Below are 21,750 nucleotides of genomic sequence, written 5' to 3' on the forward strand. Positions count from 1 at the left end.
GGAATACTGCTTTAACATCTTTGGACCTTAGGTCTGTCATGTTTTAAAGGGGGGTGGTTTATCCAGGCGATCTAAAAAGTCCTAGCTCCAGCCCTCTCTGGTTCTGTGAGCCTGGCGCTAACGCTTTAACTTGCCTTGATTCGTTGTCCTTATAAGCACCAACCAGACCTGCTTGCGCACCCGGGGTTGCCCTGGGCCCCTGCGAGGCCCAGATACCGGTGGGGGGAATTTAATGACTTAATGTATTTAACGAACTATAGAAATGATCCCTGAAAGTATAGTCTTAATGACTTAATGTGTTTAAAAGGAGCCAGATAGTTCAGCTTCTCGATTTTCTGTCCCAGCATAAGATTGGCTCCCAGCCACAGACAAAAAGTAGTTAGGATTTGATCTGAGGCTCAAAGGAGAGAGAGGTGGAGCAACACGCCCCTGCTTGGGGGCGGGGCGGTGGCAACTTCCTGTAGTAACTGCAGTTCTCCACCAGGCCAGAAGGGGGGGGTATGGCCAGATTTGCCCGCAAGCTAGTTGCAGAAATCCCTTCCTCCTCCCTCTCTCCTCAGGGAGTGTCCTACTATTGGAGTATTTGGAAAAACAGTTACCCAGGTGATTCTGATCCTTGGATTGGGAACAGCTGCTTGAGAGGAACTCACAAGCCCAGCTGGACTCACAAACATGTTTTTCAGGAGCAGAAAGCTTCATTCATTCTTAGCTGTTTTTTTTTTTTTTTTTTAAGATTTTATTTATTTGAGAGAGAGCCAGGGCAGAGAGAGGGGCAGAGAAAGGGGGAGACAAGCAGGCTCCCCGCCGAGCAGGGAGCCCGATGTAGGGCTCCATCCCAGGACCTCAGGATCATGACCTGAGCTGAAGGCAGATGCGTAACCAACTGCGCAACCCAGGCGTCCCTATTCTTAGCTGCTTCTTACCAGCACATGGTGACCTGCCAGCAGGCTCAGCCCATTACTCTTTACTTTTTGATTCATGGATAATGGAAGTTTAGGGGTACTTTGAACTTACATTAACAGTGTAAAGGGAATATTTTGTCTCCTGTGCACTTTGTAAGGCTATTTTTTCATAGAAAAAAAGCCATAGCCCATCAGATGTTACCATGACTAGCTTGCATTTGCATAACATCCGGTAGTTTTCTGAAAGTATTCGTGAATTCATCATTCTCAGGTGACCCAGAGGCCCGGCTGGCCCTAGGAGGGGCCTTTGCCCCTTGGTAAACAGGCCCAGCTGAGATGAGTAAAGGCTCAAGGCCTCCACTGGGGGTATAACCAGACAACCCCACAACTAGAGGCTACTGCAGGTGTGTTGGGAGAAGACCTAGATCTCAAGTCAGGAGACCCGGGTTGGAATTCTGGGTCTACTGTTGCCTTATTTTGTGATCTTTCACTAGTCACTCACCTGCCTGTTCCTTTGCTCTAAAGAGAGAGGAACACCCCAAAGAGTTCTTGTGATGGCGAGGTGAAGTAATGCTTGTGATAGCAACCAGCGGGCCACCTGCCCCTGCTAGGCACCTGGCAACAGACTCTGGAGCTTCCTGGGGGCCAGGTGCGTGAGGGTGAGTAAGACGCCCTCGGGGAGATTTGGATGAGAGAGGGAAGTAGACACGGGGATGACGTTAGAAGCAGTAGTTGACAAATGCTGTTGGTGGTATGGTGTCTGCTTTGGCTATTTTGTAATGTGATAAAAACGAGAGAAATCTGTCTTCAATGCTTATGTATGCACAATAATTTTTTTTTTAGAGAGTGGGCGGTGGGGGGCATAGGCACAGAGGGAGAGAGAATCTTCAAGCAGACTCCTGGCTGAGCCCGGATCCCGACATGAGGCTCGATCTCACGGCCCTGAAATCACGACCTGAGACGAAATCGAGAGTGGGGTGCTTAACCGACTGAGCCACCCAGGCACCCCTAATGCAGAATATTATTTCCAGTCTATTTATAAGTGTTCTAGACATTGTCCTAAAAGAAATAGGTGAGGAAGCAGAGGTATCTTGGGCCTATCAGACCTTTCAGGGAATACCTTTCTCTGTTTCTTCACCCTCCCCAATTTAAGAAAAAGGGAGCACTCCATGAAAATTCAACACAGGAGGAGGCTCATAGTCTCTCTTGCATCTAAGAGTTCATTTCATTCTTGTGCAGGCACACTGAGGGAGAGATTGAGGTATGAAAACAGCAGTAAGTTTGACATTTTTAGATGCCACCGAAACGTATTTATTCAGTATCTGTTGCTCATAATGCTTTATGGTAAGAATTAAGTTCTAGTCACTGCATATAAACAGGTTGGGAGCAGACGTGCAGAAGTAAATAAAATATTATCTCATCAGATGCACAGCTGGGTGTGGAATGGTGGCAAGAAGGGCTAGAGGCTGTCTACGCGATTAGCATTACTGATTACTAAACGCTGAGCACTACTCTGCCCAGACAAGAACCCAAACCTCCATCTGCTAAGATCTTTGCAGGACATCTCAAGTGCAGACACACTCAAAAAGAGTGGAGCAGTCTTTCAAAAACTTGAATCTCCTCATCAGGAGTGTGGTAACAATGCCTCACTCACAGCATTGTTGGAGATTAAATGAGATACTACGCAACAGTAAACACATTTGTATCCTTACCCCACTGAGGCCTCGATTTCCTTTGCTGTCATCCTTCATCAAGCCTGCTTTCCCTTACCCTTGGCTAGCCCAGACGGGTCACCTCTCCCTGAGTGATTTGTCAGCTGCTGCCTTGAGCTGCAAGTTGGAAACAGGCCTTTTATTTTGTAGGCAGTCTCCCTTTCTGTCTTGGGGGCTTTACCTGGGGCTGTAAGTAAAGGCACTAGGAGCAAAGGTTTGCATGTTTTTTCACCAGAAAAGACTCCGGTATTGATCCTGAGTGATACCTCGAGCGTTTGTCCTTCCTGGAGGAGCCTGGCCAGCGGTCAGCAGAAACCGGGCACACGCCCGTAGGGAGCCTTGGCTGGGTTAGAGACCCAGTCTTGGGCTTTGCTCAACCCCAAGGGTTTATCAGACCATCCTGCCCCATATTACAGCCATGTTTCTGGGGCCCCAGGTGACAGCCCTTCTTCCAAAGACCCCTCTGGTGTGATACATCGTGAGCCCAAAGTCAGCCTCTCAAAAACCAAGTCGCAATACAGAATTGTTCTAGCCCTCCTCTGCCGTTCGGTCCATTAGAAGTCCTCTCCTTACGGTGGGCCCTCAGTTCTCCTTACCCGTAAAAGCCGGGGCTGGGCTTGGATGAGCTCCAAGGCTTCTTCCAAGGTGACGTTCTCTAAGGGTGAGTCATCTGTGCATGTGTAGTTTGAGTTGCGTGGACTAGTAGCCTTCGTGCCCGGTCAGATCCTTAATGGAGGGAACTCCTGTAGCCTCTACCACTGGGTACGAACCAGCTGCTTTGTTTGATGCACCGGGTTGTCCGAGGCATCAAGGCCATTACTTCTATGAATGGGAGGAATATGAAGAAGACAGACATTGTTGAGTTCTCTGGGGCCCGTACTTCCTTGAGTGTCCCATCTTTTCCTTCTTGAACCTGGAAAGAGGTCTCCAAAAGTCTACTTTAGGATGACAGCTGAGCCTTCAGAGAGCTTCTCTGTGGGGCCCCCTTGGCGTCACCTGGGGAAGGAAGAGAAGGACCGAGGGGTGACAATTAGGGAGGATCCTTGGCTTCCCAATACTACCCCTGCCAGAGCAGGGGTGGGGGCACAGGAAATGAACTTGTTGGGAAAGCTGCCTTGAGAGAAAGAGGCTGGGCTCTGTTCCCGTTTGAACACAGGGTGGCATCACGTTGGTATTAGCCTTACTCGTGTTAGCACCCAAAGAGAGACTGCCAGCCCCTCATCCCTCTCCTTCACCTTCCCTGGGCTGTCCACCCCAGCAAGGCCGGCCGGACTAGACCAAGGAGGGTGCCTACTGGGGGGTCAGATTGGACAGGTAAGGGAAACCACTTCACTTCCCTAACAAGCATGCTGAGGCCCAGAGTGGCCACTATTCCAACACCAGAGATCTGACTAGAACTCTTGGCTCTTGGTTCAGTGCTCTTTCTACTAGGCCGCCTCTTGATTCTCCCAGCCCTGGGTTGCTCTCCTTTCATTCACCTTTTCTCAGCCTCCCCACCAAGGCAGCCTACAGCCCAGGGACCCCAAGGGAAGGCAGGTCGGCCAGAGCCTGGGACCCCTGCTGAGGTGAGCAGGGGCTGATAGAGGTGAGAGAGGAACATTGGCCCAAGGGGTTGAAGGAGGGGGTTTTTGAAAGCGTCCACACACCCATGGCTGCTCTTGGAAGCTGCGGAGGAATCTCGGCTGCAGCCACCGAATCAGGCTAAAGGAAATGTCACGGAATCAGCTTGGTGAGCTGCTTCAATGGAAACTTCGTCCAAGGCCAATAATAAGTGGGAGTTACGTAACTCAGCAGGTCACAGCACCAACTAAGCCCTTTATAGGCCATCAATCCACATTTATTTCCTGGATTTTATAACTGCTGCTGGAAAGGGGGAAAGGAGGGGTGAGGATTAGAGGAAGGGGGCCGCGTGGCTGGAGCCCGTCCCCAAGCCCACGCTACCGCTGCGGCTAGCCCTTGGCATCCACGCGTGGGGCCTCCAACAGGCGCTTAGACCCCAGTCCCAGATGGTTCTGAGGAGCCACCAGCGTTAGGGCTCGTTTTCTCCCTGGCTCTCTGTTTTCTCTTCTGTCAAATGACAGGGTTGGATGAGAGGAGTTCTAGGACCCCTTTCCACCCCGTGATTCTAAACATCAGGAGCTAAAGGGGATTAGGGCCACCTAGGACCCCTTCCAACCACACCACCACCACCAGAGTTAGTTGCAAGAAGCTGCTGGATCCTCTGGGTGGGGAAGGGGGAGAGTGAGACGTTAAGCGTAATGGAGGCAGGCCCCAGGGAGGGAGCGGAGGCCAGCCTGGGGGTGCTGGGAGCCAGGTCCCTTGCCGCGGCCTCCTCCACGGCCTTCAGGTGCTCCAGACCCGAGTGCCCCCTTGCACGTGCGCGTGCACACAGGCCTGGAGGACAGGGGGGTCTCACGGCAGCATTTGCCACCCTCAAGCCTGGGGGGCCCGATGCCTGAGAGGGCTCAGGGTTGCTCCAGGGCCCCCTTCGCGTGGGCACGAAGGTCCCAAGCTGCAGCCACCGGGCCCCGTCCACAGCTTCTGTGCCTCCCTGGTCTGGGGTCAGGAGGACCGCTCCTATCCCCCACGCACCATTCGGCGCTCCTCCATCTGTGCCCGGCGTCCCGCGTGAAGCTGCCGCAGGGCGTGTGGCCGGGCCAAGCTGGTCACAGGAAGAAGGGCCTGGGAGCCACGCTGGGTGGGAGCGGGCGGGACGGCAGGGAAGTCGGGTGGGAGTGGGAAGAGCCAGGCAGATGGGGGCGTCTTGGGAGGAAACTTGGGTAAGCAGCAACCAGGCTGCCCGGCCCTTCTCCGAACTTTCATGATGGACTTACACCTTGGTCAGGGAGCCCGCCGGGCCCAGGTGCCCCCTGGCCAGCTTAGGAGCCTCCGCGGGAGAAGGCTGTCGGAGGTGGGAGGGCCGGCAGCCTGAGCACCCCTGGGGAGGAGCGAGTGTGGGGGGCCCGGGGGGAGGTGGGCAGTTCCCCAGCCCACCAGCAGCGGAGAAGCTAGAGAAGGAAAGGTCAAAGTCGGGTGTGGAGCCATCAGCAAGAGATTCCCACTAAAGACGAAAGTGTTGCCCCAGAGCAGAGACTCCCCGTGGCAGGAGGCTGCTCCTATCTGGAGACTGGGTCCAGACCCTTTTAATCGGACTCCGCCAGTTGGATGTCCTTGGGTCTGGTCTCCCTTCCTCTGCGCTTCCCCTCCCCCGCCGCTTCCTGTTCAGGAACAGCTGCGTGTCTGGGCTTGTCCCCAGGGTCAGCTGGGCTTCCCGACGGACAGAAGCCCTATCCCAGCCTGACCCCTACGCTGAGGTGTGGAAGGTGGTGGGGCGCCCCCCTCCCGCCCCACATGAAACAGGTGCCTTAAGCTGAGGCCCGGCGAGGGGGAGCGTGGGTTGGAGCCCCTGGATCCCCGGTCCCAGCAAGTGAGCAAGGCCGGAAAGGGATGCACAGGGTCGGCTCTGTCGGCTGGCCCGACCCTTCCACCTCCTCCAGCGCAATCCCATAAGCTAGTCCGCTTGAGTCAGGTAAGCCAGCAAGGCCGAGCCCCGGCCGGGGTGTATGGGCTCCCACCTGGGTCCCCCCGGCCCCGTCCCAGCGGAGAAGGCACTGCCTTATTTGGGAACAGACTTTGTAGAGAAGACACTTGACCCCACGGCCACTGAGGCTGAGGGAGAAGCAGTGCCCGCTGAAGTGAGGGGCAGCGAGGCCTTGCCAGCTCCTGGACTCGGCTCCACACCGCCCTCCACGGGCTTCTTGGCCAGACCTCGGCCATGGCCATGCCCCTGCCTCCGCACAGGGCTCCTCCGACAGAAATCCTCACCAATCCTCGCCCCGCCTGGGGTCTTCCTGCTAAGTCCGGGCACTGCTCCGAAGGAGCGTTTTGCCTCCAGTCCTCTCCCCGTTTCTCTGCCCCCCACATGCCGGTAAAAGGGGTGGGTGGATGGATCCCAGGGAGACTAACGGAGACCAGGGCTTGAGAGGAGACACTGCGAGCGAGCGCCCGGGGTTCTAACACGGTTCCAACACAATTCATGTGCCAGGGGGCGGGCTCCTCCTTCCAGGGCCTGCTTTTTCTTTGTTAAAAGGGCTGTGAGCACTGGACTGTTCTAGAAACTCTGCCTCAGTCAGGGTAGGGCAGAAACACCAAGAGCATTTCAGAATATGCACCCACCCCACCTCTGCCCACCAGCTGGGTGTCCCAGGCCAAGAAAAGGTCCTTTGCAAACAGAGCATGAGCTAGGCCCAGTCCTGGACCCTCGACAAACATCGCTTTCCTTAACCCTCAAGGCAGTTGTGAGGCAGCGGGCGGATGACGGATGACTCTTAGACCAGGGCTTCTCACCCCGGCTACTGCCAACAGGGCGGGCAGGAGAATTCTCCGTTGTGTGGTCTTGACCGTGCCCTGTAGGACATTTAGCAGCATCTGTGACCTCTACCCACTAGCACAGGGGCACCCCCAGCTGTGACAACCAGAAATGTCTCCTGGCGTTGCCGAATGTCTCGGGAGCAGAGCCGTCCCCCCTGGAGAGCGACTGTCTTACATGGTAGGTGTGTCCAGAGACTCCAGGACAGGCCCACGTCCGAATCTGGATGGTCTGCTTTTTCTGCTGCCTCCTCTTTGTGGGTCAAAGTCTCCTTTGAGAATCTCTTTCCAGGGGCGCCTGGGTGGCTCAGCCGGTTAGGCGTCCGCCTTCGGCTCCGGCCCTGATCTCAGGGTCCTGGGATCGAGCCCCACATCAGGCTTCTGGCTCCCCGCCCAGCAGGGAGTCTGCTTCTCCCTCTCCCTCTGCTTGTGCTCTCTCTCAAATAAATAAAATCTTTAAAAAAATAAAACGAGGGGGTGCCTGGGTGGCTCAGTCGTTAAGCGTCTGCCTTCGGCTCAGGTCATGATCCCAGGGTCCTGGGATCGAGCCCCGCATCGGGCTCCCTGCTCGGCAGGAAGCCTGCTTCTCCCTCTCCCACTCCCCCTGCTTGTGTTCCTGCTCTCGCTATCTCTCTCTCTATCAAATAAATAAATAAAAATCTTTAAAAATAAATAAATAAAATGAAATCTTTTTCCAGAGCAACACTCTCCCCTTCAATCTCAAGTGCATGTGCTCCAGGAGCTCGGTCTCGGAGCGGCTGTTAGGAACATCTGCCCATAGGGAAGGCCCCCTGAGTGGGCCGGCCCTCCTCCCTCCGGGCCCCCAGCTGTGATGGCCCCTGGGGCCCGGAGGTGGGGTGAGCGTGAGCTGGGAGAGGGACGTGAGGGTGGGGCGGTTGCGGGGGAGGCACCTGCCCGGTGGCCATGCATGGCTAGCTGCCCAGACGCAGGCAGGCCGCTGTGCCAGGCCAGCGCGTGCAGCCTCACTCACCACCTTGCAGATGGGTCACCCTGACTCACAGCCACTGGACGTGACCTGGAGTTGTCTCATTCCAGAAGGTGTCTGCTATGGCCGAGTGACCTCGACACTTACCCAGGTAGACCTGCCCTTGAAGGCCCTCGGATGGGACCAGTGCACTCAGGAGGAGGCCTTTGGGTCTGGGTTCTGAAATGTGATGTTGGAGGCCGTGGTGGAGACGCTTCTAGACTCCAGGAACTTCCACTCCCCCTGCTCTGTAGCATGTTATAAAGACCCCTGGAACACAAGGCCAGGTGGTAGCTCTCGTTCCAGCTCTCTGGCCTTGGTTTCCTGAGCGGAGCGGTGGACTGAAGAGGGCCTGTAATATTTGACATACATTGAGCATGTCCTATGTGACAGGGTCTTTATGTCCCTCCTATCATAGAATTCATTTCATGCTCTATGAAGCAGGCACTGTGATTACTACCCTCATTTTACAGCTGAGGAAGCTGAGCTCAGAGAAGGTAAGTAACTTGTGCAAGGTCGCACAGCCTGTGCGTGGAGCGGGCTGGGCACATGCCCAGCTCTGACCCAGCAGCACGGCCGAGGGCCGCAGTAGCATGAGTGAGTGGCAGTGAGTGGCAGTGAGTATCAAGGTTGGAAGAGTGACTGCAGAGTGAGGAGGGGCAGGACCAGGCACCCAGCCCAGTGTGGGCAGGAGTGGAAGATGACTCGCAGGCTTGGGGCCCCAGGGACTGGGAGGTGGTGGTGCTATTAATAGACACAGGGAAGTCAGGAGGAGGGGCAGGTTTGGGGCTAGATGATCGCGCGTTCTTAGACACGTTGAAGCCGATTTGCTAACAGTGGGACATTTAGGGCGAGATCCAGTACAATTAGGAAAACTGAGCGCATACAAAAATCCCTCCAAACGCCAGCAACCCCCTTACCAAAATTGAACCGCCAGAGTCCCCGGCCCCCCGGCTGAGGCTGCCAAGCCGAGGTCCGTGGTAGCCTTGCCCGAGGCCCAAGTTCAAGTCCCACACTGACCACTGGGGGTCACCCCTGGCGCACAGAGCACGGTGCGGCCGCCGGGGCGTGCCTGCCAGAGGGTCCACCTAGGGGAACACGGCGGGCTTTAGGGAGCAGCCTGCCTGCGGCCAGGAAGGCAGAGGTTTCTTCTTGTTTTAGGGGTGCGGGGGTGCTCACAAGACACCGAGCTGCTGCTCCCCCCCCCAGGCTCCCACGCATCCAGCAACACCATTTCCTGGGAATTTCTGTTACCCCCCCAGCAAGTTTGGAGACCTTAGAATGGGAGGAGGGGGGAGCGGAGCCCCCTTCCCTGAGCGTCCTGGCTCTCAGGGCCCAGCCCCGGAGGGACACCTTGTCCAGGGCGCGGGGGAGCAGGGACCGGGGGCCGGAGCCCAGCTGTTCCCAATCGCCTGGCTCTCCTGACATTTGCGTCAGCAGCTCTGCCCTCTGACCTTTAATTCCTGGGAGTGCAGGGTGGAGGCAGCTTTGGTGATCAGGACTAATTATTTGCAATTCGATCCAACCAGCAGTTTATTGGGGTTTGACCTGGCTGCCTGCCCTGCTGTCCGCCTCCCACACCCCCAGGTTCATGGCCTTGGCCGCCTTCAGAAGCTGGGAAGAACAGAAGGCAGGAGCCATTACACCTGGGTTCTTCTGGTCTCCGTCCTGTGGGCAGTGACGCTTACAAACGTGCTTTGAGACCCCCCCCACCGATAGAGGAGGTGTCCCCATGTGCACGGCCAGCTCAGCCCGGTGTCCCCTTGGGCCAGCCTCCAGCTCTGCTCTGGGCTTGCTGGGACACGTCCCAGGGTGGGTTGGCCAGGCCAGCTGCTGGCCTCCCAGCTGCCCTGTTAGTGGGTGCAGGGCTGGGAAGGGAAGGCAGTGGGGCTCCCCAGGTCCCGGGGCTCCTGTCGGTGTCCGGTATCCCTCTATATTTGTCCTTTTGGAGGGGCAAGCAGCCAGCAGGACCCATGACGTCTCCTCGGGGGCCTGGGCTATTTTGGAACCAGCCTTGGGGGGCTGGGGGGAGGGTGGGGTGGGGGCTAAGGGAACATTTCCTCCTGGCTCCAGGTCAGAGAAGAGGCTGCGGGTGTGTGGCACAGAGGACTGGCCCAGAGGCCTGTCTCAGAATCCCCTGTGCAGCTACTCAGATGTTCCTCTGCTCAGCTTCCTGGGGATGCCGGGGCTCTGGGGCCGCACGCGGGGCTGTCTGGGCAGGAGCCCCAGCCTCCTCTCCCCCTGGGTTTTTCCAGCCGTTCAGACATCATCCCTCAATTAAAAAACAACTCCCTCCCTGCCAGGTCTCACCTAGGACCAGAGCTAGCTCGGTGGCTCCCATCTGTCCTATGTCTCAGGGCACTAACATTTCCAGAAAACAACTCAGGATCGGACATGGTCACCGGGTCTGTATGTTGCCGAGTTAAGGACATTAAAAGGAAATGTCAAAGGAAAGGTCTTTTTGAACACACACACACACACACACACACACACAGGCGTGCGGGGGCGCGATCGAGCACTCACAGTATGGGTGGAAGGGCCACACTTCACATCGTGGGTCTCGCTCTGTGAAAACCTCACTACATTGTCCTTGTCTTTCTCATTTTGCCACAAGCAGATGAGAACATGACAATCCTGTCGATGGGCTTATATTGCAGGAATGACTGGTCCCTTGCAGTCCCTGCGTGGCTGGGCCCAAAGCCTGGGGCAGCAGGGGACCCCCCCCCCATACCCTCTCTCACTCCCACTCTCTCGTGGAGCAGTCACTTTGTGCTTTGCATCTTTCCTACCCCAGCCCCCAATATTTGCAGGCGGCTGGGCCCCGGAGACGTCAGCCCGCAGTCGCCAGGCTCCTTGGAACAGGATCTGCACAGGGGCTCCGGCCACGTCCTGGCCTGTGATCTGAGACTAGTCGCCAAAGCTCCCTCCCTGAGCTTCCATTTCTTGTTCTGTAAAATGGGTATATTGGCTCCTCATCACAAGGCTGGTGGGGATTAAGGGAGAGAGTGTGAAAGTATTTTGTGGACTATAAAGCAAGCTTTATAGGGGCCGTTATTATTACAGGGGCGGTTATTATTATTATGAGAAACCAGTAAATGGCTGAAGAAAGAGCACCCCGAGAGCTGATCTCAGCTTCTGGGCGCAAAGACAGTGCTCACACCCACCCCCAGATCTGTGATCTTGGGGCCCCTCCAACCCCACAAAGGAGCCAAGCAAGCCTGATCCCTGTGAGTCAAGGAGGCCTGGCCTACCCCAAGGCCGGCTTGACATAGGGCCTAGCCTCTGGCCTGTGCTCAAAGGGTCTGCCCTCTGCAAAGGCTTCTGTTTACTTGTGGTGGCCCCCCTGCATGGTTATGGATGTCTGTCACCCCCTAAATTGTAGAGAAGTAGAGAAGAAAGGAGGCCCTTTGGGGAGCGATAAGGAGCATTGGGTCTGAGGACTCAGGGAAGGTCCAATACCTAAGTTTCAAGGCATCCACAAGGGAGCAGATTTGGGGGAATCCCCCTGTCCCCCGTCCCGTTTCTGGGACATGGAGCAGGAAACACACCAATCATGTCCCCAGGCCAGTTCTACCGCTCCCCCGAGCTGTGGGGCTTCAGACATGGCCCTTTGCCTCTGGGAGACTGTGTCTTCATCTGCAAAATAGGCATGAGTCCCTAACTCCTGGGGTTGCTGTAAGCTTATATGGGGTCTTGTGAGGGGGGCTCACTCCTCGAGAGGGCCCCTGCCCCCCTTCCCCTGAGGCCCTGGCATAGCCCAGCCCCCACAAAGAGAACCAAAGTGTCCCTAGGATGAGTGAGCCTGTGGCTGGGCTGCCTCCTCCACCCCTCGTGGGGCCCCAGGCCCTGCCCCAAACTGGGGCCAGTGGAGCAGGCTTCCTCTCGCAGCCAGGCCCCAGCTCCCCACCCCCTTCCCCCCAGCTGCTCAGCAGCCAGTTGTCATGAAGTCATTGCCACCTTCCCCAGCTTGCAACCCCCCCACCCCTCCACCCCTGTGCTGACATCCCATTTGGCAAAGAGGTTGGAAAAGCCGCTGACTCTTCCAGACCCTGAGTTCATGGACTGGTCAGGGCCTGTCGGCCGCAGGCTGACCATGTGGGCAGAGGGGGTTTGCAGAACAAGGGAGAGGCCCCTCCAGGCTTTTATTCCCCGCCTCAAGCCAACGCCAGTCCCCAAGACACACACACACACACACAGACACCCTCCATATATGTACCTGGACCTCGATATGTGTGCCTCACCCCCCCAACACACACACTCCACACCTGGGCACACGCTACCCGCTTTCCAGTCCCACGTCAACTGTCCTACACACACTCCAAGATACACACCGCCACTGGGTCTATGGTTTTCTTCAGCCCCTTACCCACAAACCACGCTCCTACCCACGTGTGGCGGCAAGCAGGGCCTGCACACACACGGGCACACACGTGTGCACCCACACAGCGCTTCCTCACACCAGCACTTCCTACCAGAACCTCCTGACTTCAACCCCCCCCCGCCCCGGCCTGTGCCCCTGGGTTTCATTCCGCCAAGGGAAACACTCGCAGCCCGAGCCACACTCGGAGACCAGGACCCCAGGCATCCAGAGCCGAGATGGCTCATCCCAGCTGACCCCCTTCATTCTTATTTGTGGAAGCTGTGGCCCAGAGAGGGCAAGGGGTGGTCAAGCCACACGGCCACGTTCCTCCAAGTGTTTCCAAGTGTCTGAGAGCATAGTGGAAAAGGAAGGAAGCTTCTAGACTCCTCCCTCCCTCACTGCCACCCTCCTCCAGCCCCGACTCAGTTCCTCCCTGCGCTGGGCAGAAGCAGCCCCCAAGGCTGGGCCCAGTCCTCCGGCTTCCTCCGGGAAGACTGCCAGGACTGGGTGCTGGGTGAGACTTTCGCCCTCCGCCCAGGGTGAAGGTCACCTGCAGCTGCTCAGGGGAGGGCACCCACTGTTGAGGCCAAATCGGCACGGGCTTGCCATGTTAGCACTCACGTGGGCCCGTTCGCCTGGAGCAAACATTCAGCTCCGGGCTACAGTCCCACGCGCACCCTCAGCCTGGCCTTCTTGCTCCCTGCCTCAGTCTCCCTCCTCAGGACTGAAGCCCCTCAGCAGCTGCCTGGCCTGGGGCTCCAGGGACTGCCTCTGTGCCCTGGAATCAGCTCCACAAGGGTAAGGATCTCTGCCTGAAATCGCGTCTGGCACCTAGTAGGTGCTCAACAAAAATGTGTTGAACGAACGAATGGGCCCACGTCCCCCCTCCCACCGCCAGCCTCCTACGACGGCTCCTCCAAGTCATGCTCAGGGGCCCTGGCATCCAGCTGCCTCCCAGCGGCCCGGAGCTGGGGATCTGCCACGCACGGCCGTGTCAGCTTGGACCGGTCACCTGCTCGCCAACGTTTTCAACTTGGGAAGCAATGGGACCAGAGCGGCTCTGAGCATTTTTCGCGCCTTTCCCCCAGAAGCACCCACCTCCCCCAGTTCACACCTGGCAGGTCTGCCTGAGGGAGCCGCAGGGCATGGACTCTGGTCCACATCGTGCTTCCTGCAGGGCCCTGCGGTGAGGCCCCGGCCCTGGGAGGGCTCACGGGCGTGTTAGGCCCCAGTGGGCGGCAGGAGATGCTAATCGCTGCGGATCGCTAGGCCCCAGCTGAAGGTCAGAAGGTAAGGCGACCCGTGGTTATAAATAACCAAGCCTGGCCCAGCCCCAGAGGGCAGTGCTGGACCTGTGCCCCCGCCCCCGACTGCGGCATCCCGAACCCCCTAAAGGCCCAGCCTGCAGTGTGACCTCTGGGGGCGAGGCACGAGGTCAGACGGGGCCCAGACTGGGCTTCTCTTGCCCATGAGTGGAGGAGAGGGGCGGAGCCCCTGCTCGCGGTCTGCAGGGGGTGGGGTGGGAGGCACTGAGGCGGAGACAGCCCCACCCCAGGGACCCGAGGGTGCCCAGAGCTTGTGGGATATGACCCAGGGACTCAGGCAGCCCGTAACCCTGCGCTCTGACCTCCCACACCAAGCGTGTCCGCAGCCCACAGCCCTGCCTCCCAGCCCGTGGCTTGTGGCTGCTGGGGGTTGGGAGGCCCAGAACAACCCAGCCAAGGAGGGAGAGCCTGCAGGGTCCACACTCCCAGCCCTGTTTCTAGAGCCTCAACCGTAATGGCAGGATTTACCTGGGGAATGGACCCCAGAGCCCCTGGCATTCTTGAGGCTCCGTGGAACCAGAATCCCCAGTCTGGGGCTTTCGGACTCTCAGAGACTGGGGAGAAACTCTGGTGGCAGGGATGAGGGACAAGGATGCCAAAGGGACTGTGGACGCCTGCCCACTACCTCCCTCTAGACAGGAAAAAGAGGTGGGCTTAACCTGCTCCAGGATGCATGCCTTTTTTTTTTCTTAACTTTTTTTTTTTTAAGATTTAATTATTAATTTGAAGAGAGAGAGAGCAAGCTCAGAAGTATACAGCTGGATGAATTTGCACAAGCCGAGCATGCCCATGGGCCCAGCACCCAGAAGCCCCCTCGTGACTCCCTCACTACCCCCAGAGTAACCTCTCTCCCAACTCCCAACCCCATGGCTACCTCGGCCTGCTTCTAAACTGAACTTGACTGGAGCCATACACTCTGAGGTCTTTCGTGTCTGGTTCCTTTTGCTTGATATCAGGTCGGTGAGATTCACCCACATCGAAGGCATTCGTTCTCATGACTGGTAGCTGGCCGCTGTGTGACTTATCATAATATTTTCACCCATTTTACTGTTGATGGACCTCTGGGTAGGCTCCAGTTCCTGGCTGTTATGGATAATGTCACTATGAATATTCGAGTTCCCGTCTTCTGTGAATCTCTGGACATATTTCCATTGGGTATATACTCACGAGGGGCCCAGGACATGCTTCTATCTGTTCAGCTTTGGAAGATACAGGAAGAGCTACTTTTTAACCAATGTTTTAATAAAAGAATGATTTTGCAAGTTTTTTTCACTTTAAAAAATGAGGGATGTACACAATTTTTTAAAATAGGAAAATACAGGAATGTAGAAAAGGAAAAACAATCACTCAGAGCTACTCTCTAGAGTCAATCATTCAACCAAACGGACATTTCCTAAGAGCCTCTCCTGTGTCAGACCCTGAAGGAGAGAGACCTGGGTCCTCCCTCATGGAGTGTGGGACTGGAGGCCAGGGTCAGCGGTGGTGGTGCTGAGGGACAGACCAGGGGACCTCAGCCCCTCCGTGGCTTCCACTGGCCACATCTCACCACATCTCACCCACCACAGCTGCTCCTGAGAAACCTCCAACCAGACCAGCAGGCTTGCCATGCCCTGTGGCCAGGTTGCACCCCCAGAACCTCAACATGGGAAGCAAGTGGCAATAACACAATTAGTTGTGATCACACAAGAAGAGAGGAGGACTTGCAGGGCGTTCAATGATGGGAAGGCGGCAGGTGCTGGGGCTGAGGAAAGGAAAAGGGGGGAGGGAGGCTGGAGAGGCCAAGGGGCCAGAGGCAGACACACTGGACTTTGGTCTTTATCCTGAGGACCAGGGGAGGGAGCAGGTCAGATGTACTCGTTAGCAAGACTGCTCTGGATCCCTGTGGAAACTGGCTTGTGGTGACATAAGAAAGGCCAGGGACCCGCTGAGGCCTTGAGCTGATGAGCAAGGGGATAGCAGGATGGGAGAAGAGGAGGATAAGGAGAGGTTTAGGAGGTGTCCTGGAAGGCTCTGGGGCCTGGCTGGCCCTGGGGCATGGGGGTGGAACAGGCGTTAGGAAGGTGTGAGTTTCAGCCCTACAGAAGGGAACGGGGAAGGCACAGTGACATCACAGATTTGCAGATGGTGGGATTGGCTCTGTTGAGGTTTTGGTGAGTTTCGCCACGTTTAGCAGGTTCTACATAGCTCTAAGAACTTCTGAGAGCTAGGTCAGTGGCACCTGAAGAGGGTGGCCTGAGCCATAGCCATCTCTAGAAGAGGAGAGGTGGTTATTCATTTACGCAGCACCTACCTGTCTGGGGGTTGTTCCACGTGCTGGGGATACATTGCTGGGCAAACAATTGTAGTGGGGAAGACTTAAATAAATATATATATAAAGTGGTGATAAGTCTTAAGAAAAATTAAGCTGGGTATAGGGGGTAGTGAGCGACAATGGTGGAAGGAAGTCTATTTCAGATAGGGTGATCTGGGAAGGCCTCAGAGGAGGTGCATCTGAGCTGACACCTGAAGAAAGTGAAGGAATAAAGCACTTAGAGAGCTGGGGGAAATGGTCCAGGTAGAGGCCACAGCAAGTGCAAAGGCCCTGAGGCAGGTGATGCTTAGTGTGTCAGAGGGGCAACAAAGAGGCCAGTGTATGAGGACTGGAGCGAGGACGGGAAGGTGGAGGGAAGGCTGAGCAGGGCCAAGGGGAGGCCTTTCTACTTTGGGGTTGAGGGGAGAGCCTTTGAGGGTTTGTGGTAGGATGGCCTGATCTTGTTTTGTTTTAAAAGGATCACTCTGGCTGCTCTGAGAACGGACTGTAGGGCATGGGGGAGGCGCTTATAGAGGTGCAAATCAGAGAAGGTGGTGGCCTGACCAGGGTGGAGGCAGTCAAGCTGGTGGGAGGTGATCTGACTGTGCGTGTGCATCACGAGGGTGGGGCCCACAGTGTTTGCTGATGGGCCCATGTGGGTGTGAGCGCAAGGCAGGAGGCACGGAGGCTGGCTGATGGTTCCCATTCCTCAGCCTGAGAAGCCCGAGATGGGCCCAGGGCTGCCAGCCCCCTTCCCCCCATCTCCCCTCTGTCCGGAGTCTCCTACCAAACCTCCCCCTCCCATTATCTCCTACCCTCTCCCCTCACCTCTCCTCCCTTCTGCCTTTGTCCCCGCCCACCTCCATCTTCTGTTTCAGGAGTCTTGTGGCCTCGTGCTGTCACCTCCCCCAGGCCAGAGAGGCTGCCCTCAAGAATATGGCCAAAATTCACTCCGCAGTGCTGATGACTGTGGCCAGGGGCCCAGAGGCTGGGAGCTGAGGAAGAAGTAGACGTGGCCCCAAGTCCCACCCTAGGGGGCGCCCTGCTGGAGAGAAAGCTCATTCTCCAGGGCATTTCCATGCCCTGAGCCCCAGATATGCACGGTAAATCCTGGTCTAAGCGAAGCCAAGAGTTCTTTGGGAGCTGACCAAGCACTCACTGGGATCTGGGGCCAGGTTTCTCAAAGCCTCCTCCGTCTGCTCATGGTTGAGGGCTGGCTCTTTGGGCCTATGTTCAGCTCCCAGTGAGAACATCCACACCACCCGGGGCCTAAACCCATTGCCTTGAGGCGACCTGTGACAGGGAAAAAGGGCTGGGAGGACGGAGACCTGCTTCTTGCCTGGGCCTTGGGTCTCATTCCATATTTCCCACCCACCCTCTGCCCTAAACTCCAGACCAGGTGAAGGAGGGGAGTGAGTTTCAACTAACGCGTCCAAAATGTGAGTTCCTGGAACCCCTCCAAACCTGCCCCCCCACCTCCAGTCTGCCCTCAAAATGCCTCCTTCCAGAACTGGGCAAACCTTAGGACAGTCCTCCCAGCTCTCACCCAGCAACCAATCTGTCAGAAAAGGCTGTCGCTCTGCCTTGGAATCAGCCCCCGCCTGCCTCGGTTGCTATGACCTGATCTAAGCCAACATCATCACTCCCGAGATCCTTACAATGGCATCTGCCCTCGCCCCCTTCATCCTATTCCCAGTACAGTAGCCAGTGATTTTATTAAAAAATAAGTTAGGTTATGTCCCATGTCTGTCCCCCATCCTGGTGAAGCTGGGGAAAAGCCACAGTCCTTTTTGATTGCCCCATCTGCACCCAAACATCATCCTCTGTGGTTCTAGCCACACTGACTTCTTTGTTCCTGCGCACACAGTGCTCATGCCTACCTCAGAGCCTTTGCCCTTGTGGTTCTTCTGCTTGGCGTGCTCCCTCCCTTCAATGTCTCCATGGTTTGCTCCTCACCTTCTTCAGGTTTTCACTCAAATATTACCTTCTTGGAGAAGCTTTCACTAACTACCAAATTAAAATTTACAGGACATACCTAGGGCCCAGATCTTACTTTCTCATATTCTCCAGTAAAAGGAACCAGGGATTCTTGAGAAATGGCTAATTCTAGGACTGAGGGTGGAGATACACAAGATGAGCCCAGAGCATCTTGTGGTGCCAGGAAATACGGAAATACTAAAGATAATAACAATAATAATAAATAAATAATGGAGGGGCACAGGACCCACGTGAAAGAGCTCCCAATAGCCAAAGCTAGAACAAATGCAGCAAGAAAATGACATATTATTGGATTATAACCCAAATGTAAAATAAGCATCCCTGAATCCATTATAAATAAGTGATTGGATCAATTAATAAATGGGCAAGAGGTAAATCTCCCGTGCAAAAGAATTCCAAATAATTTCTGTAGATGCGTCACCCGAAATGGGGGAGCATAATTCCTGCTCCTTAAGTGTGGACTGCACACAGTGACTTCCTTCCCAAGAGGACAGCACGGAAAGGGGGAGAAACTTCGCAGCGGGGAAACCTGGTGAGCACAAGGTCAACACCAGGAGCTAGAAATCTAGTATGTACCCTTGATGTGATAGATAACAAACATGGGACCTGACCTCTGCAATCCTGCTCCTGGAAACCTAGAGCCCTGGTCGATCATGAGAAAAACATAAGGCAGATTTCACTACAGAACTCCTGACCGGTATGCCGCAAAACTGCCAAGGTCATCAAAAACAAGGGAAGTCTGAGAAACTGTCAAGGCCAAGAGCCGTGGCCAAAGACAACTAAGTAGAATGTGTTCTCCTGGATGGACTCCTGGAACGAAAAAGAGGAAGTTAGGTAAACCAAGGAAATGTGAATAAACTATAGACGTTAGTCAATAATGATGTATTAATATGGGCTCATTAATCGTAACAAATGTACCATTATAATGTGATAGATGATGTAAGTCAATAACAGGAGGAAACGCGCGTAGAGGGAGTGTTTTGGGAGAACTGTTTGTACTGTCTTAATTTCTCTATAAATCTAAACCTGCTCAAAAAAAAATCAATTAAAAACTATATCCCCCCCCCCCCCCCCCCCGCCAATACCCCATATCTCTTCTTCCCGCCCCTTTCCCATTGCACTTGTCACCATTTAAAAATAGGATACATTGAACTTCGGAATTTGTTCTTGTCTGTTAACTCTCTATAAGATTCCTAAGGGTTCTGTCCCTTCAGTTAGAACATCAGCACCTAGAACAAGTCTGACAAGCAGTAGGTGTGCCATACATATTTGCTGAATGATTAATTTCTAAAGATAGCCACTGTTAGTTTTTCCAGTTTTTTGCCTCTGCCTAAATACATTTATTATTGTTTTAAAAGAAACGCCAAGTTATAAGGTCTTGCTTATCTGCTATCCTCACTTGCTAGCTCCTGATTGCTTTTCCTGGTTATTAGTCTTTACGACAGCATTTTCTTTAGAAGGGGCTGGAGTTTGCAGGCCTGGTGGGAAGCTGAATGGTTGTGCTCCCCGAGGAGAAGGCTCCGCCGCACTGCCTTGTGGGCAGGAAGGATGGAGCGGTGCCAGGCCGTCCCCTGACATCAGATCCGTGGGCACCAGATCCTGCTTGGTGGTGAAGCAGGTGCGTCAGAACCCAGGGATTAAAGAGCTTTCGAAATCCACCGGCCTGTCTGCAACCAGCCAGCGGGCCACAGGGCACATGCCCAGACCTTCTGCCGGCTCAGGAATGGTGGAGGGCGCCATCCGCACGTACATGTGGGGGACCTGGGGAGGGGGGTCCCACAGTGGGCCGCGGCCTAGGCCTAAGCCTGATGGAAAGCTGAGCTCCTGGCGGGGCCGGGGCAGACCTTCTCCCTGCTGGCCGGTTTCCTGGCGGGAAGGCGGGAGCCTGGGCAGGCTTCTGGGGAGCCCAGTGTGTTGGGGGAGGGGACACTGGGGTGGGGAGGGCAGGGGGCAAGGAGCAAGGGGCATCTGTCCTCTGCACCCAGAGGCCATCTGCTTTACAATCCAGCCACTCGCCCTCCTTCCTGGTAGCAATATGGAGCCACCGAGACTCTGCCAGACATATGAGTGCTAAAGATAAAAATACTCGAAGGACACATGCCTTCTGCGAGCTGCTTTGCTAAACGCGCTGTTCCCCGTGAGCCACGGCGTCACTCCACCCTCCCCACCCCCAAGCTGGCCCTGTCGGCGCGCAGAAGCAGGGCCCCTGCGGCCCGAAGCACCGCTGCGCGGGTGAGGACACGAGTGTGTGCGTGCAGGCGTGTCCCCTGAACCCACACCTGCCGGCACCCGGACGCGGGCGCACGCACGCCCCAGGGTGCGCACGCGGGGGCGGGGCTGCTGGTGCTGTGCGCACGCGCGCTTCGGTTTGCGATTCGGGGTCTGTGGGCCGCTCGCCTCCTGGGCGGCGAGCTCCCGCGGGTTAGGCCGCGCGCGAGGGCCCGTGTGCGTGTGCGCCCGCGGGTGTGCACGGCGTGGGCTCTCCTTTTCAACGTGCGGGGAGCTGTGAGTTGGTGTGTGTGAGTGCGAGTGGGTGCGCTCTCATCAGGAGCGGTGCGTGTGTTTTTTTTTTTTTTTTAAGATTTTATTTATTTGAGAGAGAGAGCACATGAGAGGGGGGGAGGGTCAGAGGGAGAAGCAGACTCCCCGCCGAGCAGGGAGCCCAATGCAGGACTCGATCCCGGGACTCCAGGATCATGACCTGAGCCGAAGGCAGTCGCCCAACCAACTGAGCCACCCAGGAGCCCCTACCCCATAAGGATTTTTTTTTTTAATTTTTTTTTTTAAGATTTTATTTATTTGCGAGAGAGAGAATGAGAGACAGAGAGCATGAGAGGGAGGAGGGTCAGAGGGAGAAGCAGACTCCCCGCCGAGCAGGGAGCCCGATGCGGGACCTGATCCCAGGACTCCAGGATCATGACCTGAGCCGAAGGCAGTCGCCCAACCAACTGAGCCACCCAGGCGCCCCTACCCCATAAGGATTTTTTTTTTTAATTTTTTTTTTTTTAAGATTTTATTGCGAGAGAGAGAATGAGAGAGAGAGAGCACATGAGAGGGGGGAGGGTCAGAGGGAGAAGCAGACTCCCCGCCGAGCAGGGAGCCCGATGCGGGACCCGATCCCGGGACTCCAGGATCATGACCTGAGCCGAAGGCAGTCGCCCAACCAACTGAGCCACCCAGGCGCCCAGTGCGTGTGTTCCTATGGGTGCACCCGTGTGCTCTCTGTGTCTGGCCCCGTGTGTGCGCTTGTGATGTGTGTGTGTCCCCCCGGGGCCCGCCAGGCACATGCACACACGTGCTGTTGACAGGACTGCGTCTTTGAATCTCTCACGGACGAGGTGAGCTTTTTTTCACACATCCTCACACTTAATCATCCTTGTCCTAAGTGTCCCCAGCCTGTGCCCGTAAATGTCCTCTGCCCTCCATGCCTGGTCTCCTGCCGTCACTGGCTCATTGGTCTGTGGCTCCCTAGGACCACGAGAGGCTCTGGAAGGCAAGGGCTCCGGCGGCATCTATATTTGGTAAAAGCTGCGTTCAGAACACCATCATGGAGAGTCTCCGTGTGCCTGAGCGTCCTGAAGGCCCAGAGAAGTCCTGACATAAAGAAACCGGATGAAGTTAGCGCCATACAGGCTTTCCTGGAATCCTCTGGATCCTGATTTGAAATGACAACACCCTGCTGGAATCGGCGCACACGTGGGGATGTCTGCAGGGCGCTGGAGAGACAGCCCGTCGTCTACAGGGGACACTTCTCCAGTAGAGCCTGAGTCCTCACCCTTGGCCCCAGGCCTCAGAGCTGGCTCTCAGGGC

This window comes from Mirounga angustirostris, unplaced genomic scaffold (assembly GCF_029215605.1).
Source record: "Mirounga angustirostris isolate CCGP_5_RB_7025 unplaced genomic scaffold, mMirAng1.0.hap1 SCAF_17, whole genome shotgun sequence".
Lineage (NCBI taxonomy): Eukaryota > Metazoa > Chordata > Mammalia > Carnivora > Phocidae > Mirounga > Mirounga angustirostris.